This window comes from Lathyrus oleraceus, chromosome 5 (assembly GCF_024323335.1).
Source record: "Lathyrus oleraceus cultivar Zhongwan6 chromosome 5, CAAS_Psat_ZW6_1.0, whole genome shotgun sequence".
Taxonomy (NCBI): Eukaryota; Viridiplantae; Streptophyta; class Magnoliopsida; order Fabales; family Fabaceae; genus Lathyrus; species Lathyrus oleraceus.
The window spans coordinates 122,993,024-123,006,768 of record NC_066583.1 but is presented as its reverse complement, the minus strand read 5'-3'; positions in this window follow the sequence as shown (position 1 = coordinate 123,006,768).

Genomic DNA, 13,745 nt, shown 5'->3' with positions numbered 1-13,745 from the left:
AAACTTCCGTTTGAGCTAGATCTAGGTCGTGTCAACCTTCAATTCATGTACCAGACTTCATAACAAGAGTAGAGGAGCAGATCTGAACACTTGCAAGGCTTTGAATCTGTTGTTTCCATTGACTGTTCTTCAAGAGGTTGGAAATTCGATCATCTTAATTCTTGTTTTTATTACCATAATTGAGTAGATCTTTGAACACTGATCATGCTGATGTAAATTTCATTGAATTTGGATGAATATTGCTTGAGTTATGCTGATTTAAAGTTTTGACATGCATTATGTTTGCCTTCGATTCACACGATTCATTGAGTTATAGGCCAAGATATTGTTAGATTTGTGTTCTACTCATCGTGATGGTTCCAACCATGTATATATTGCCTATTTCTGGAGAAAAAAAATTGATGCGTGTCACTGTAGTGCCACTGTCTCCACGAAGAAGACGGTGGAAACCACCGCTGGTGAACAGTTGCGCCACCGTCTGCATTTACGCCTAGGGTTTGCCCTGTGTGTTGCTCACGTGGATCACTGAGTGGCAAAATGATTGGATCTCGTTTCTTTGACTGTTTCCACGTACGCATTGAATCCGAGTTGGCATGCCAACTCAATTATTGAAACGGCAGTGTTTTATCAAAACGCGCTTGCCTTTCCTTGCTACATGGTTCGATCCTTGGCAATTGACACTTTGTGAATTAATTTTTCCCAGCGCTCATGTGGCTTCATTAACCTGAGTTCAACACTTGGCTGTAGCATTTTTCAAATTGCCTTCAAATTTCCATTTCCCTCCATTTTTTTTTTGACATGCATTTATTTGATATTTCATTTTGTTCATTCAACTTTGGAAAATCACTAAAAATAGAATATGATTCCAAATAAATCCAAACTTTTTTCTACATGTTCATTAGAATGTCTTTTATTTTTTGATGTGAATTTCTGGATTTGTGCCTTGCTGAAATTTTGAATATGCCTAGTTGCTTGAACATGGTGCAAAATATGACATGTTGTGCCCATTCTCTTGTGGAATGCTCATTATTTGGCCAATTAACTTGAAACTTGGTATGCTGATTCCTAACATGTTGTAGGATGTTTGAGCTTTTGTTTGGTATTTTTAGCATGTTCCATTTCTATTGTAGGCACATGGATATTTGGTGTGACAATGTATGTCACACAATTTGATGTTATACTTGTTCATTTTCATTGCCATGTCAATTGAGCTCTTCTGATTCTAATTTTTGGCACGATGATTGTGTTTAACATGTTGTGTGCACATAAAAAATTTCATGATCATTTGATTCATTTCTGTTTTAATGTGGAATTTCTATGTTTGACATCCAAATGTGATCATATTGTGTGTCTTTGTCCCATCTTGTTCATTACATGGCTTTGCTTTATGATTTAGACTTGGTCCTTTTTAGGACATGTTCATGATTGATTAAATGAGCTCCATGTTGAATATTGGTTGCTGTTTTGACTTTTTGCTTCACCTTTGACCCTAGTCCTTGCACTAGTGGTTTGTACTCACCTTCTGAGCTTTGCATTTCAGGTTCAAGCTTCTAGTCCTAATGGTTGATGTTGATCTCATGACTTGAGATGAAAATTACATTGTCCACTAACCTTTGTGTTGTAGGTTCATTGAGTATGGTGGGAATTACTTGAATGCTTGCACATAGAGCTTGACTTGTGTACATATAAAACCACTGTTGTTGATTGTCTGTTTGGTTTGTCTGAATGTGAATATTGACTTGTTTGACTTTCTTACAGGTACTTTAGTCGCTTTTAGCTCATTGCTTGAGCTTTGCTTTGCTTGTGGTTGGTATACCACCTAGGTAATCATCCTCTAACTCCATGTAGTCTGGAAGCCCTGTCGTTTCTTTTGGCAGGCATTTGGCTGAAGTCCTCCTTAAGAGGCAATGACTGTGTTTGTTTACTCATTGTGCCATGTACTTCAAGTCCTCCTAAGTGAAGAGGCAATTGGCAGATAGAAGGGATTAGCAATCAATCCCCTGCTAATTGTTTGAGTCGGTCATTATGCTCGCACTACGTGCTGAGGCTCTTGAACCTAACCCAAGATCTTGTATATAGAGTCAGTCAAGTGGAGTAGGGTCCCGCATTCTGGATCCCCACACCTTCATGATTTAAGCTCACCCAGGCCCGGGTTAAGAGCTATGAGGTCTTATCCTCATTACCTTTCATCTGCTCACCCTAACGGTCAATGTCAGTGGTTAAGAGCCCTCAGATACCCTTCTAGTGTTGGCTTGTTTGTCGAGGTTGATATGACCCCTTGACTAAAGCCCAGCCTTGTATGAGCCGCTTGTTTGCATATAGTGTGTGATACCTGTTCACCTGTGCTTGTGCTCGTTTACTTGCTGTTTAGGCTAGCTTGCTTCCTGTGCGAGTTAGGTTCTGATTAGAGACCTCAACTTAGGGATCGTTTGCATGACAACTTCTAGGCTCGAGTCGTAGTCTCCCTATTAGTTGTTATCTCCCTAGACTCTGGTTAGGAGAAGTTTCTTCCCTGTTAAGGGGAACTACGTCGCCCTGATTCTCATACCAGATGAGATACGTAGGCAAGAGATCGTGCGAGATCTCTCCGGGCAACCTTTTCTCTTTTTGTGTGTCTTTGCTTGACTGCTATTAGGCTCGAGTTCCAGACTCCCTATTAGCTTGTTTGTTTAACCTTGTTTCTTTTGACGTCTCAGCGTCTCTCTTTGTTTCGGTTCGCACGGAGAACATTTTTCTTTGGTGATTCGCTGGTTAGCGATTGTTTGTGTGTGGTTGGAGTCGGATGTAAGGCCAGCTATTGGCATTCCATTTCCTGTTTGCTGGTTAGCGATTGTTTGTTGTTTGTTTGGAGTTGGATGTAAGACCAGCCATTGGCATTCCGTTTCCTGATTGTTTTTGTTTGTTGGGAGTTGGATATAAGCCCAGCGATTGGCATTCCGTTTCCTGCTTGTTTGTATTTGTTCGGAGTTGGATGTAAGACAAGCTATTGGCAGTCTGTTTCCGTTTGTATGTTTCTTTTGACGTCTCAGCGTCTCTTTTTCAGTGTTTTGTTTCAGCGTGGGTTAGCCGAACTACGGTAGCTCTGATTCTCATTCCAGATGAGATACGTAGGCACGGGATGCGATATCCCAGCGAGCCCGTTCCTCATTTCCCCGAACTACGTTGACTCTGATGTTTGTTTCTGACAAACTACGTAGGCCCAGGATGCGACATCCCGCCGAGTCCGCTTCCGTCTTCTTCCATCTGTGTTTTATTCCAGTGTGTGTGCATTCTTTGAGTAGTTATTTAGAAACCTTATTCTATTCTTTTGAGCGTGGATCCCGTCGAGTACGACGGACGTGAGGGGTGCTAATACCTTCCCCTTGCGTAACCGACTCCCGTACCTTGTAATCTCCGGTCGTAAGACCATCCCTTTCCAGGTTTACTTCGAGCGTTTCCTTTCCCTCCTTTGGGATAAATAACGCACGGTGGTGGCTCTGTTTGTTTTTGTTTTTTCCGCCGGTTGTTTTTCGCGATGCGACAATGATGAAGTAACCTTTGATGAGTTAGCCACTACCTACAAAAAGTTGTGTTACTGAAGTGAAGAAGTGTGTCAACAAGTGGAAAATCAGAAGAAATTGATAACACAACTGGAGGATGAGAAGACAGAACACTTGGAAACCATCTCTAAGTTGAAGATTGAAGCAGCGTTCTTGAACTCCAAACTGGATGAGATTACAAAGTATGTCAGAATGCTAAACAATGGATCTGACACCTTACACAAAATCCTCCAGACTGGAAAAATGGCAGGAGACAAGTCTGGCCTTGGGTTCAATGAATCCAAACCTGAGTGTAGTCACACTGGTAGCAAACCAAAGATGTTACATCATGTGTCACAACATCATAAGGAAAGACAACATAAAGGAGAATACCAAAGATGGAGATGTCATTATTGTGGAAAATTTGGCCATATAAAACCATTCTGCTTTAAGTTGTATGGCTATCCTAGTCCTTCTCATCATCAACCTAGACTCAAACACCACATCCCTGTCAATAGAAAATAGTGGGTTCCTAGGACTGGTGCTACTAACCTGATAGCTCATACTTCCTTCAGAGTTTCAGCCAAGGAAGACTGGTATTTTGACAGTGGATGCTCCAGACATATGACTGGAAGCAAAAACCTGCTAATTGACCTTCATCCTCATGCCACCAGCTATGTAACCTTTGGTGATGGAGAAAAGGGTGAAATCAAGGGGATTGGAAAGCTAAGCTACCCTGGAGTCCCTAACCTTGACAATGTGCTACTTGTTAAAGGACTGACTGCAAACCTAATAAGCATCAGTCAACTGTGTGACCAAGGTCTAAATGCAAACTTCACAAAAACTGAATGTCTGATTACTAATAAAGAAAATGAAGTGATCATGAAAGGAGTCAGATCTAAGGACAACTTCTATGTGTGGAGTTCTCAAGAAACTGGTTAGTCATCAATGTGTACACTAGCCAAAGAAGAAGAAGTGAAGTTATGGCATCAAAAAATTGGGCCATCTGCATCTTAAAGGAATGAAGAGGATTATATCTGTTGAAGCTGTCAGAGGAATCCCAAATTTAAATATTGATGAAGGAAGAGTTTGTGGGGAGTGTCAGATTGGAAAACAGACAAAGATGTCACATCAGAAGCTCATACATGACACCACTTCCAGAGTGCTGGAACTTCTCCACGTGGACTTGATGGGACCTATGCAGGTGGAAAGTGTTGGAGGGAAAAAGTATGCTTATGTGGTGATGGATGACTTCTCAAGATACATCTGGGTCAATTTTATAAGGGAAAAATCTGATGTATTTAAGGTATTCAAAGATCTTTGCCTAAGAAAGTCAGGTTATCAGAATTAGAAGTGATCATGGGAAGGAATTTGAGAACAGTAAATTTGTTGGATTCTGTTCATCTGAAGGAATTAGTCATGAGTTCTCATCTCCCATTACCCCTCAGCAAAATGGTGTGGTAGAAAGGAAAAATAGAACTCTCCAAGAATCTGCCAGAGCTATGATTCATGCTAAGAAATTGCCCTACCACTTCTGGGCTGAAGCTATGAACACAGCCTGCTATGTTCACAACAGAGTAACCTTGAAGAAAGGGACTCCTACTACTTTATATGAAGTCTGGAAAGGAAGAAGACCTACTGTCAAATACTTCCATGTGTTTGGTAGTAAATGTTATATCCTGACTGATCGTGAACAAAGAAGGAAGACGGATCCCAAGAGTGATGAAGGAATATGTCTGGGATACTCAACAAACAGCAGAGCATTTAGGGTCTTTAATTCCAGAACAAAAGTAATGATGGAATCCATCAATGCTGTTGTTGATGATCAACAGACTGATGTCACAGACGATGTTGAGACATCTCTAAATGATGCCCCAACTGATTTCCCAGACAAAAGTAATGAGAGTGAACCTACTCAAGCTGAACCTGAAGCTGACAAAATTAATAAGGGCCCCTCTATCATAATTCAGAAGGATCATCCTAAAGATCTCATTATAGGAGACCCAAATACAGGGATCACAACTAGATCAAGGGAAGTAATCTCACATGGCTGTTTTGTGTCCAAGATTGAGCCCGGGAATGTCAAGGAATCCTTAACTGATGAATTCTGGATCAATGCCATGCAGGAAGAGTTAGGCCAATTCAAGAGAAATGAAGTATGGGAAATGGTTCCAAGATCTGAAGGAATAAATGTTATTAGAACAAAGTGGGTTTACAAGAATAAATCTGATGAACAAGGGGTGGTTACTAAAAATAAAGCAAGATTGGTAGCACAAGGATACACTCAAGTAGAAGGAGTTGACTTTGATGAAACATTTTCCCTTGTAGCTCGCCTTGAGTCCATTAGACTATTGCTTGGAGTGACATGTATTCTGAAGTTTAAACTGTTCCAAATGGATGTAAAAAGTGCCTTCTTGAATGGTTACTTAAATGAGGAAGTGTATGTTGAACAACCTAAAGGGTTTACAGATCCAAATCTTCCAAAGCATGTGTATAAGTTGAGGAAAGCCCTTTATGGTTTGAAACAAACTCCTAGAGCTTGGTATGATAGACTCACAGTGTTTCTTATTGACAATGGATACAAGAAGGGAGGCATTGATAAGACCTTATTTGTTAAAAATGAAGGAGGAAAACTCATGGTGGCTCAGATATATGTGGATGATATTGTGTTTGGTGGGATGTCAAATAAGATGGTCGAACATTTTGTTAAACAAATGCGGTATGAATTTGAAATGAGCCTTGTTGGAGAGCTGACCTATTTTCTTGGGCTACAAGTCAAGCAGATGGAAGATTCTATCTTTCTATCTCAAAGCAAATATGCCAAAAACATTGTTAAGAAGTTTGGCATGGAGAATGCAAGTCATAAAAGGACATCTTCTCCTACTCATCTGAAAGTCTCTAAAGATGAAAATGGTGTTATTATAGATCAAAGTCTCTACAGAAGCATGATAGGGAGTCTGCTATATCTCACAGCAAGCAGACCTGACATTGCTTTTGTTGTAGATGTTTGTGCTAGATATCAAGCTGAACCAAAAGTCAGTCACATAAACCAAGTGAAAAGGATACTGAAATATGTCAATGGCACCAATGACTATGGGATGCTGTACACTCATGGATCTGGATCTGTGCTGATTGGATACTGTGATGCTGATTAGGCTGGAAGTGTTGATGATAGGAAAAGCACATCAGGAGGATGCTTCTTCTCGGGGAACAACTTAATATCATGGTCTAGTAAGAAACAAAATTGTGTGTCTCTGTCCACTGCTGAAGCTGAATACATAGCAGCTGGAAGTAGTTGTTCTCAACTGGTTTGGATGAAACAGATGCTGACTGAATATAATGTCACGCAAGATGTCATGACATTATACTGTGACAACCTGAGTGCTATAAATATTTCTAAGAATCCTATTTCGGCATAGTAGGACAAAACATATTGATATTCATCATCATTTTATTAGAGAACTAGTGGAAGCTAAAATCATAGTCCTAGAGCATGTTGCTACTGAAATGCAGTTAGCTGATATCTTTACAAAAGCCTTGGATACAAATCAATTTGAATATCTAAGAGGGAAATTAGGGATTTGTATTTATGAGAATTTGTAGCAATTAATTTGGAGTGGAAAAGGTAATAAAATTATTGTCTGCCTACTTAAAATAAAGTGCCCCATTTATGGTAAATCATCACCTAGTATTGGAAATTCCATCTATTACCTTTTCACACGCAACTTCTACTCAAACATTTCCAACTTCCTACATCTTCATCAAACTTCTTTGCTAGGGAAACTGAAACCTTTCCATAAAAACAACAAGATGTCACAACATCCAACACCATCTGGTTCTAAAACTACCAAACCTACTCACAAGGATAGAACGCCTTCTATGGACTTTCTTGATGAAGATATTTTAGACGTGATTCCCCTGTCTGTCATTCCAGGCAAAGCTCCTGACTACAACTATCCCATGGATGCATCTGCCACTGCATGCCCTACTCAAGATAAAAGTTCTAATATCCCTTCCAGCTCTACTTATACCCCTAGTTCTAAGGACGACATACATCACACTGATCGTGTCATAAGAAACCTAGTCACTAGGATTCTCAATGAAGGACATTCTGTAAAGGGAGTTTCTACTCCTCTATCAATAAGGGACCCCTCTCCTGAGGTTGGATCTCATGATGAGAAGGATGATGATTCATCTAGGTCTGAAAAGGATATGGTTGCTGAAGGTTTGTGCTCTTTAGGGCAAATTGTGTCTGGCAAGAAATCTGTGGCATCAACTACTGCCAATGCTTCACAGTCTAAGAAGCATGATTCTGTAAAGAAGGTGATTGACCTAGAAGTTGATAGTTCGGATGATCAAGATGATAGCTTGCTTCATCACTTGAAGCCTAGTGTGGCTAAGAGGATGAAGACTAGAAAGGGTAGGTATGTGGCTGAAATGATGTCAGCCAAAACTGCTAAGAAGACTACTAGTGTAAGCCCCTCAAAATCTTGGAGCAAAGTTGAGGTGAAGAAGAGGAAAGTGAGAGAAATTTTTGAGTCAGATGAAGATGTTGAAGAAGATGTCCCTGACATCTCCCCTGTCAAGAGGACAACTGTTAGGAAGTCACCTATAAAAGTTATTGTTGTACACCTGGACAATATTTCTTTCCATCTTGAAGATGGAGCAGCAAAATGGAAGTTTGTAATCCAAAGAAGGGTGGCGGTGGAGAGAGAATTAGGCAAGGATGTTGTGGAGGTCAAAGAGGTCATGGACCTAATTAAAACTGATGGGTTAATGAAAACTGTTGTTGGGTTATCTCAATGTTATGAAGGACTAGTTAAAGAATTTGTGGTCAACATTCCTGAAGACATTGCTGATAAAAACAACCAGAAATTTTGTAAAGTGTTTGTAAGAGGGAAATGTATCACATTTTCTCCAACTGTGATTAACAAGTTTTTAGGAAGAGGAACAGAAGTTGCATGTGAAATGGAAGCCACAGATAATGAGGTCACTACAAGACAGGTGAAGGAGTGGCCTAGCAAGAAGCATCTCCCTGCTGGGAAGCTGACTGTGAAATAGCTATTTTGCACAAGATAGGGTCAGCAAATTGGGTGCCTACCAACCACATCTCTACAATTTCAAATGCCCTTGGAAGGTTCATCTTTGTTGTTGGAACCAAGCTGAAATTTGATTATAGTAGATTTATGTCTGAACAAATTGTCAAACATGCTTCTACAAATGCAGTAAAGTTGCCCATAGCTTTTCCCTCAATGATTTGTGGGATTATCCTGAGCCAGCACCCTGGAATTATGAGCATAAATGATCTTACTAGTAGAAGAAAACCTCCTCTATCAGTTCATTACAAACTGTTTGAAGGCAGTCATGTCGAAGACATTGTCATGACATCTGCTGTGAAAAAGCCAGCCTTAAAAGGTGGTCTTATTGTTGAGCTGAAAGAAACTTGTAAAGAATTGGATACAGGGATAAGGGTAGCAACAACCAGGAAAGAAGCTTTGGAGGCTCTGATTGCAAGCCTGGAGCAAGCTAAAAGAGATAATGTTGGACAAGCCAAGGAAACAGAAACCCAAACCTCTAGTGAGAGGTTTGAATTTAAAGATGAAACAAGTGGCAGTTCTGGTTCTGATGCTGATGCAGATGCAAGCTCCTCTGACTAGTTTTGTTGAAGTTGTCCCCCACTCTTCTGATGGTGTGCTGTGATGGATGTTTTGGTGGTTCTTTTGGCAGTCATGTTCTGATGCCTTGATATATTTTTCTGGTTTTTTATTTTATTTTCTGGATTTTATCTTAGCTTGTATAAAGTTGTGTTTGTTCCTGGATCTGTAACACTTAACAATCTGCTTTGACATTCTGTATGTCATTCTGTTTGACTAATAGACATTTATTTTGTCTCTTTGGTCTCTTTTGGCTAAAAAGGGGGAGAAGTAGCTAAAGTAGTTATGCTATATACAGATGATGTTACAGATGTATGTTTACTACAAGTGATATTGAAGGTGATGTTAGATGGGGAGGTGTATGTTACAGGTGATGTTAGAGAGGAGAAGTGTTCTGTGTTCTGTCTGTGTTGAGCAGACTAGTGCTAGCTAGGGGGGAGGAGGAGCACAAGCGCATGTATGTTTAATATGTGTTTACTAGTTGCTATCTTAGCTAGTAATGTGTGTTTTATTACTTCTACTGCTAAAATGATACTGTGATTATTCTCTTGTGAAACTAATGATTTGATGTATGTTTTAGCCAAAATTTGCCAAAGGGGGAGTTTGTTGGTTCTATGTGTTGGCATCAATTTTGGTAAAACCTAGAGTTTTCACAAGGTGTCACAAGTGCTGTCTTGACATGAGATAACAGGTTCTTGCAAGGTGTTTAAAATATGGTTGTGCAGGATTTAGCTGAGATGTCAGACTCGATGTCAAGACATCTGTATACAGAACATTCAGTCTGAATGTTATGTATTTTGTGATTGTGCTTTTTATGCTAATCCATGTGTGATTGATGTGAAGATTGAACGCGCCATTCATTTAGTAATTAAAACCAGATTGATTTATTTTCCAACAAGATATGATCAGCTGTCATAAGAAGATACGAATGGAAAATAGTTTTAGGGTTTTATGATGTCCAAGCCCGCCCAAGCGCTTCTATATAAAGGGAATGGAAAACCCGGTTTTAACACACAAGAAATAACGAACTAAAGAGTGAGAGAGAATAAGGGTTTGAGTCTCGTGTGAGCGTGTGTATTATGAGCCATTCATTCATCCATTGATGATTGAATTAGACTGACTTTTGAGTTGTAATTTGTCCACTCTAAGCTTTGAAGCATGAGTGTGTGTTTACTTGGTTGAAGCTTTTAAGAAAGATCAAGTATGTGTTCTTAAAGAGTGTCTTCTTTCATTGTAATATTTGTTTTTACATCACTGATGTGATTGAGGTGGAGTGAGTAGGATCTCTTATCTAAGAGTTCTTAGATAGAAGTCACACGGGTAGAGATTAGGTGAAAAGACTGTAACTTGAAGTTGTTTACTGAGAGTCTTTGAACTAATTTTGTTTAGTGGATTTCCTTCCTGGCTTGGTAGCCCCCAGACGTAGGTGAGTTTACACCGAACTGGGTTAACAATTGCTTGTGTCACTTGTACTACTTTTCTTTATCTTTTATCCTGTTTATATTGTTCAGATATTAGTGTCGTGACATTATCTTCGACATCTCATATCTGATACTAGAATTTCAATGTTGGTTCTAATTTTTCAGAACCAGTGGTTAACATAAACTCTCCAGTACAAGGGTCTGGAGTTAACATGGGTCGAACTAACAAATCTTCAGGTTTGAGGCACCCGACACAACTACCTACCCTTACCAATAACGCTACGACAACATGGAGGCAACAAATGGACGAAAGTAACCATGAAATGGTCCAAATGTTAACCCAAACCTTGACCACCGTATTAAATCCTCTGATTCAAAATACGACTCAGTCGAATCAACAGATGACAGCGCAGGTGGCGCGAATGTCTGAATTTCTGGGTGTACCACAGCCCCAACGACACCCTCCTAGGGATTGGGTAAGACAAAATTAGGAGGCCGCATTTGAAGAAGACCTTAGTATCAACCATGTTCGAGATGATATCATACGGCAAGTTCGACATGACGATTTGGAAGCAGATAATAATCTAGCAGCCATGGTCGAGAGGATTATGGTTCGAAATGGGGTAAATTTCGGCCTTCGAAGGCCAAATTATACATCACCTCTGCCAGAGTATATCTTGTAGGCAGAAGCACCCCCTAGAACCAAAATTCCCAAATTCACTAAGTTTTTTGGGGATACCACTGAATGCACTGTCGAGCACGTGGCTAGATATTTAATTGAGGTGGGAGATATGTCAAACAATGAGAGCCTTAGGATAAAAAAAATTCCAAGTTCTCTCGCAAAGAATGCTTTCACATGGTTCACCGCCTTACCCCAATGTTCGATCCACACTTGGAACCAACTGGAGAGAATGTTCCATGAGCAGTTTTACATGGGACAAACGAAGATAAGTCTGAAGGAATTGGCTAGTATCAAGCAAAAGTTTACTGAGCCAATTGATGAATATCTGAATAGGTTTCGATTGCTCAAAGCTAGGTGTTTTACATAAATACCAAAGCCTGAACTGATCGAAATGGTCGATGGGGCCTTGACTATTCGATTAGGAAGAAATTAGATACTCAATACTTGAGAGATATGGCCCAACTGGCTGATAGGGTTCGACAGTTGGAACTTTTGAAGGAAGAAAAGGCCAGGGCAAATAAAGGTAAAAGGGTAGCCTATGTCGATTTCAGAAATGATGATGAAGGTTCCTGTCATGGACTTTCAAACTTCGACGATAATGAGATCAACCTTGCTGAATTGACACAAGGGCCACCGTATGCGTCTAAAGTTTTAGCACCTTCGAATGGGAAAAATCCTGTCGAACCAGAAAAGAGTGACAAATTTCCCAAGAAAACTTATACTTTCAACGTTACAAAATGTGAGGAAATTTTCGACTTGTTAGTTAAGGATGGTCAAATGATAGTACCTTCGGGTGCTAAAGTACCTCCTTTAGAGCAAAGAAAGAAAATAGGGTTTTGCAAATACCATGGTTTTCTAGGTCATAAAATGTCTCAATGTTTTCTTTTCAAGGATCTTGTGAAAAATGCCATCCAGGAAGGGAGACTCAAATTCATAGATAAAATACGGAGCCAGATGAAGATCGACTCTGATCCTCTGCAAGTAACTGAGGCTCATTACACTGAAACTGAAGAAGTGAACCTTATTAAAGTAATTAAGGATTTCAACATGACTGAAGTCACTGAGGACTTCGTCAATGGACATGTTATAGAGAAGGTTTTTGAATACTTCAAGCAGGAGTCTCTTGATGATTTCGCTCAAAAGGTTGTGGGAGATATCACCAACAAAAATGATGATGCCTCCGACACTGAGGACGCTGAAAGTTCCAAGCTGATGATGATCACCAAGGAGACCGCTGATGATTTTGTACAGATGGACAAGGCAACTGAGGGCCTTAAAATACAATTCCAAAAGTTGGATATCACTGAAGATGTTCACATGGAGGTCAATATGGTCGAAATATCCCAGGAGACATCTATGGAAGTTGACGATGAATGTCGACAAGAAGATTATAACAAAATCGCCTTCCCTCAAGAGGACGAAACGCTGTCTGACTTCCTCCGAAGGTGTTATAAAAAGAAGTCGGAAGTCATGATGTGCCCTCGGTGCAATGTTGTATTCGACAAAAAGGTAGCTCAAAATCTTGAAGTGGTTAGGAGAGTGAATCATCAAGATGGTCGCAAAGTTGTTAAAAATTACCAGGTTATTCAGCCAATAAGGGCTTTCGACCCCAGGAGATATCATGATCCAAGACGACCAATGGTGAGACTTGGTGAAGCCAAGAAAACATGGCAGAATATTAAACCCATTTCCTTCAAACCTAGTGTAGAAAGGTCAAATGAAAAGTGGGTCAAGCCAATTGATGGCAAGAAACGCGGTCATGGAAAATGGCAGAACTTTGAAGTCAAAAGGGGTTCGTCATTGGCTTACCGCAAGGAGTTTCGGGCTGACAAAAAAACCTCTCATGTGTCTGAGAACTATAAGGGAAAAAACCCCTATGAAAAGATCTCAATGGAGGAGAGTACGAAGAAGAAGGAAAGCCCAGAAAAAGGCTGGTGAGAAAAACCATGTTGAGTCAAGCACCAATGTGCCTGCGAAGCAAAGAGAAGACTCAAGCTTTGTCAAAAGAAATCTCAATGATCCAGCAGAAGCGGCCAGAGAAAGACACAATCAAGTGGCCGCTGAAGATGAAATACTGATTGACAACTTCGACTTAGGGTTGGAAGCTTCGCTAGATATTCTAGTCGAGGTGGTGTATGTGATGCCCAGGGAATTCGATCAGATTACTGAAGTCGAAGACACTAACAGCATCACAGAGAGAGAAATGGTTGCTCACAAGCTAGTCTATAACTATGTGATGAATAACGGTTGCGTTGAAGAACAAAATGCCTTCTTCGAGAGACCCAATGAGGCCATGAGGAGCCATCTTAAACCCCTCTTCATCACTAGAAAAGTAGAAGACGTCCCCGTTAATAAAATATTGGTGGATTATGAAGCGACTGGAAATTTAATTCCTCATCACATGCTGAGGAAAATTGGCAAGTATGATACTGATGCCAAACCTCATAACATGGTGCTTACCAACTATAAA